Below are 6,000 nucleotides of genomic sequence, written 5' to 3'. Positions count from 1 at the left end.
AAAGAAATCCATGGAACTCCCCAGTTGGTACTACAAAGATCACCTCTGCATTTCATGAATGTTCATTGGCAGAAGTACAGGGAAGCAGATGTGGGCAGTCATTGTATCCTTTGAAACTCTAACTTGATGATCAAGTTAAAGAGGATGAACAAGTTAAAAGAAGACAGCACATCAATAGCGCACAATTAAAAGACACAAACACAAAAAGTGCTTTTCGGCTTGAACTGAAGAACAAGTTCAGAATTCTAATGAAATTAACTGAAGAAAACCAAAACATTGATACTCTTTGGGAAAACATCGAAGGGTGCTATCTAGAAAGTGCAAAGACAGCTCTAACAACAAAAAAATCCAAAAGTAAAGACTGGATTAGTGATGCTACTTGGGCAGCAGTAGAAAAGAGAAGAAGTGTAAAGCAAAATCTCATGAATGCTAAGACATGTGAAGAAAGAAGCAAGTGGCAAGAAGAATACAGAGCTCTAGACAGAGAGGGGAAAAGGACCACCAGAAGAGATAAGAGGGCATATGTTGCTAGCATATGTCAAGAGAATGAAGATGCTAGCCAAAGAGGTGACCTTCCAACCTTGTATAAGACAAACAAACAGCCAACAGGAAACTTTAGCAGTGCTAGAGTCCCTATTAAAGATGCAAATGGACAGATTCGTAGTACAGAAAAACAACAAAGGAAAAGATAGGGAGAACATTTTCAGGCTGTTTTAAATACGCCAAGCCCAAATGAACTACTAGAAATGCCAAATGTACAGTCAGAGAAGGTGGCGACGCCAGTCAATGGTTTGCAGTGGTCATTGACTATGGCCTGAAGAAAGTAACTTCAGAAGGCAACCGAGGAATTTTATGGATAAATGATAAAGCACAATTGGATAACCTTGGTTTTGCCAATGACATTGTCCTGCTTACCTCAACACAATGCTTAATGGAAGGAAAGACGCACCATTTGGCAGATACAAAAAAAACAAGTTGGTTTGTTCATCAACAAGGGGAAGAGAAAATATATGGCTATCAGTGTTCCAAAAGTAATCCTTAGCGTGGACAAAGAAACACTAGAAGAAGTAAAAAGAAAAGGAGTACTTGTGGCACGAGAGGTGCAATGATGGTGACGCCATGCTAGAGTCAACCAATGAATATCAAAAGCATCAGACAACTTTCATAAACTTGAAACTTGTCCTCCTTTACGTAGCAGAGTGGTAGAAATCTACAACACAAATGGATAAGAAGATCAACTCATTCCAAAGTAAATGCCTGCAGAAGATCTTCAGAATCCATTGGAAAGAGTTTCTGACAACATCCGAAATGCTAAGTAAAGCCAACCAAACTAAAGCATCGAATATGGCAAGAAGACGTTGAAGGACATATTTAGGACATGCTTTAAGAGTGCCACCAACACAGCTTCCACAGCGAGTGACCACATGAACACCACCTGGAAAGAGAAAAAGAGGGCAACCAAGAGAAACGTTACACAGAACGTAAAGAAAGAAGCCAAATCCATCAACAGGACACTCAGAAGCCTGAAGAGACTAGCACAAAACCAAAATAAGTGACAGAAACTGATGGACACCTTATGCACCTGGGGATGCCAAGGAGAAAGAAGAGAAGAAGTACTTCAGTTAGTTTCCAGATAAGTAACAGTGTTGCTGGTGAGCCCAACTATGATAATAAAACACCAAAGTCACCTAATTCCCATTGATTTCAAGATCCAGGCCCAACACCACTTCAATATGGCAAAGAGAAAATAATATATCTAGCTATATCGATATCAATATAGATATCTATGTCTGATACATCAAAGATGCAAACTTTTTAAAAAAGAAATGTCTTTATAATGTAGTAGAATCGTCAAGCGACAGATATATCCATGTATCCAATGAAGTGAGCTGTAGCTCACGAAAGCTTATGCTCAAATAAATTTGTTAGTCTCTAAGGTGCCACAAGTCCTCCTGTTCTTTCTGAGGATACAGACTAACACGACTGCTACTCTGAAAGATATATCCAGGTTCTCTTGTTGTCGGATCTTTTCCTCCTTGAATACACTGTATCCATTTATTCAGTCCTGGTATCTTTCCAATCCCTATTTTACATTCCATTCTAACAATGGTGTCATATAAACAAAAAATTTGCAGAACCCTCCACTAAGCCGCTTCAATAAGTGGCCTGCTTAATTTTTAAGACAAGCAGATTGTGACTCAATGCAGTGAACATCTTGACTAGGGGGTGGTCTGAACTGTAGCCTGCAAGCTGAGACATCTAGGGTAAGATCAGGGGAACCTGGAGAACATGAAGGCTTAGAGAGATTTCTGGCAGGTTGCCTGCAGCTTTTCTACTCCTGAAATTAAAGGCTAGCGCCATACTAACTCCTCTGTCTAAATTAAAACGAGCTATATTTACTGCTCATTTTAATTGAATTATATTAAATCTAAACTAGATGATAAGCAGAGCCAGCCCTTGTAGTTCGTGGTCTAATATGTTTTGCATTCAGACAAATATATACCAGCATGTCATCATGTTCAAAGCAAAGGATTTGTTTCTGGGCTATTTTCATCCTGCATTGACAAATTTGACCTGGAAATTTGAAGTCCGATGGTTTTGCTAACAGCTTGATTGTGCTTTAAGAAAGAGCAGCAACTGTGTAAATGTTAATGTTTGCAAGTCCAATGGAAAAAAGCCATTTTTTTCCTCTTTCCACTCAAGGGGATCCAGCAGTGGATAAGGTTGAAAGTTCTTCATTTAAGGATGTGCTATATGCTGGTTTGTTAAATACCGGCCTGAGACTATACTATGTGCTGTTGCTCAAAGTGATTCTAGTACAATCGTCTGAGTCCGAGACAGAAAGCGATGTGTATTTAATGAGTGTGTACACCTAGGATGTGATCCAAGGAACAATGGGATGAAGCTGACGAAGAAAAATCTAGGCTGAAGAGAGGGGAGGGGGAAACTCTCCTAAAAGTGAGATCAACTGTAGAATAATCTCCCAGTGGGAGAAGTCAGAGCTCCATTGCTTGGTTGGGCAAAGCACTGGTGAATTCATTACAGGGAATAATCCTACATCAGTGTGAGGTCAATGGGAGCAGGGAATGGACAAGGAATGTCCCTTCTGGTCTGTCTGGGAAGCACACGGTGGGCGCTATCGTATACAAATAAAGAACAGCAATAGGTCTTTTCTCTCACTAATTTCTATGATTCTATCACATCCCCCACAGCCAATCCTCATTCTGAATTCTGAGTCTCACCCTGGTCCCTCACTGGGGATGAAGAAAGCCATTTTCCTCCTGCTGTAATTTTCTGGCCGATGGTTCAAACAGGGAGCTTGTCTTTTTGAATACCAAGAGGCATCTAACCAAATTAATCCACCCCACTTCACTCAATGGGGATAATGTAATAATGGCAACCATCTAGTTCCACCTGCCTCTCAAGCAGTATTTCGGTGGCTTTCAAATGCCCAGTAGCAGCAGGTCCCCGTGGGGGTGCAGAAAGAGGGTGAACAGGATGCTTTAGAGCAACTGTTCTTCTGTGGTGCTCCATGGTTCACTAGCTCGTCATATGGGACTGGTTCCTCCTCCTTTATTTTCAGCTGGTAAATTGCATTTCCTAATATAGTTTTCCCACATAAGCAACTACCATGGGCTTTATTCAATGGCCATGGGGACGTGGGGACGTGGACCACATGACTGTGAATGGGCTTAGAGGTGGAGCCAAGGGGTCATGAATGGAAGTAGTTGGAGCCAGCTGGTTATGAATGGGAGGGGAAGTGGTCACAAGAAAATCTCTTTATCAAGTTAGGACTTGTCTACACGAGGAAATTGACTGGAATAGCTATTGCAGAATAAGCTCTTCTGCAACAGTTCCCATGTGGACACACTTATTCTGGAATAAAAATGCCTTTCTTGTGATTTATCTGAATCCACTTCAGAAGATAAATAGCTGCTATCTCTGGGTCTCTTCAGAAATCACAAGGGCTAGAACTATCCCCTGTTATCCGTGCCTGTCATCCCCAGACCCTCTCTCTCTCTGTTGTCTTGTCATTGGGTCTTCCATCTCCTACAAGTCCCTGGGTGAAATTCTATGAACTGGGTTATACAGGAGGTCAGACTAAATGATCATAATGGTCCTTCCCGGTCTTGGAAACTCTACAGATAATACAGGAACATTTTCCTTCCATGGAATGCCTCTGATCCGTTGCAATTCCCATTTCCATCAGCTGTCCTACTCTTATACCTAAAGCTGTCCCTGAAAGAAACCTGTCACCGAATGAAAGAAATGCTTCGCTCCAGGTGGACCATCAGCCAGAATGCCGTGCGGCAGGCTGTCTCCTTTAGCAATTGAAACCCACAACATCACCTGTCCTGCTTGCTAAGTTCCTGAGCTCTCTCACAATCAAGCCCTTCAGCCTCATTACGACAGTTGTCATAAAACGGGAGATAGGAACCGTGACTCATTCGAATGGGAGAAGCATGAGCCATGGAGGTAAGTGCTTGAGGGTGAAAACACCAATCCAGGAGAAGGACTAGTAGCCTGTCCTGCCTCACTGCAGCCGATTAGCGTTTTCCCCATTTAATGACTGCAGGATCCAACCCCAGTGTTTAGGGGGCTTTAAGTGGGTGTCCCTAGTGGGCTGGGTGTAATAGAATGATACTGAGAGAATGACATTAAGGATGAATATAAGGGGAATATCTCCTAAGAGTGGAACAGACTCTCCAAGGACAAGGGGTGAGATATTTATCACAGAGGCGGACGGATGCACTGCAGGGAACCATGGATGCTGGCGGAGGCCATTTCTATCTTCATAGGTCATTTCTATCTCTCGCAGGGCTGTTATTCTATGAACATCATAACGTCCTCAGGGGCCACCCGTGTTCTCAGCTCCCCACCATTATAAATCTGGCCTTGCATGGATCACACTGAAAGGGTCAGCTCGTGCTCTTAACTGTGAGGAGGATTTTCCCACTGTATTTCCTCAGAATCGTCCAGCAAGGCCTGATTCGGACCTCACAAGGGGGTAAGTCAGGAGTGACTCCACTGAAGCCAGAAACATTACTTGGCTGTAAAACTGGTGTAAAAATACTAGCAGAATTAAGACCCCTGCCTTTAATAATAAAATCCTACTTCTATTTATAAAAATAGACCCTGCCTACAAGCCTAACTCCCGATCAGACTAGTGTTGATCCTTAGCAGGTGCACATTGGCATAGCTCCATTAAAGTACATGTGGATGTGACGAAGTGGGAATTTTCTTTATGTTTTGCACGAATATTGTGTGCCTCAGTTTCCCCTATGTGTTGCACAAGTATCTAGGTGATGGGGAAAGGGTGTGAGATCATTGCAGAGACCCTAGGGGGCAGGTGTGAGTGTCATCTAGCTCCATGGACCCTGACAATGGCCAGACATTCTGTGTCCTGGCAACTTATTGCCAGGGCCCATCCTTTGCAAGGAGCCAGCCGAAGGAGTTACAGAACAAAGAGAGAGGTGGAGGCCAGCTAACCAGTTTGCCCAGGAAAGAGACACAGGATGGAGGAGGGGCAACTGGGCATGCCGGAGGGTGGGCTACTGGAAGCTGGTCGGTCTCCTGGTTTGGGTGCAGAGCCCAGGGCTCAGGATCCCCCTGCCACACCCACCCAAGATGGACTTTGCTGAATCTTCCTACTTCCTGTGCTATCAAGAACTGTTCTATGCTGTGTTCCAGACAACTAATAAACCCTTTTACAACGCTGGCTGAGTCACTGCTGACTGCGAAGCTGGAGGTGCATGGCCCCTTTGGGGGTGTGTGCAAGGCTTCCCCAGGTGTCCCATTCAGGTGGACACCCTGCAGGGAGCTCATGACGTGAAACTCTGAGGGATGAACGCTTCAAGGTCAGACCCAGGAGGTGCTGAAGCCAAGGAGGCTCACCTTAGTGAGAGTGTGCCCGGAGGGGAGTCACACTGCAAGACGGTCCTGTCTGAACTTCATTCAGAGCGGTCGTCCCAGAGCACAGAGCCTCTGCACCCCTGACAG

Source organism: Eretmochelys imbricata, chromosome 10 (genome assembly GCF_965152235.1).
Source record: "Eretmochelys imbricata isolate rEreImb1 chromosome 10, rEreImb1.hap1, whole genome shotgun sequence".
In the NCBI taxonomy this organism is placed as follows: domain Eukaryota; kingdom Metazoa; phylum Chordata; order Testudines; family Cheloniidae; genus Eretmochelys; species Eretmochelys imbricata.
Note: the sequence above shows the minus strand (reverse complement) of the source record.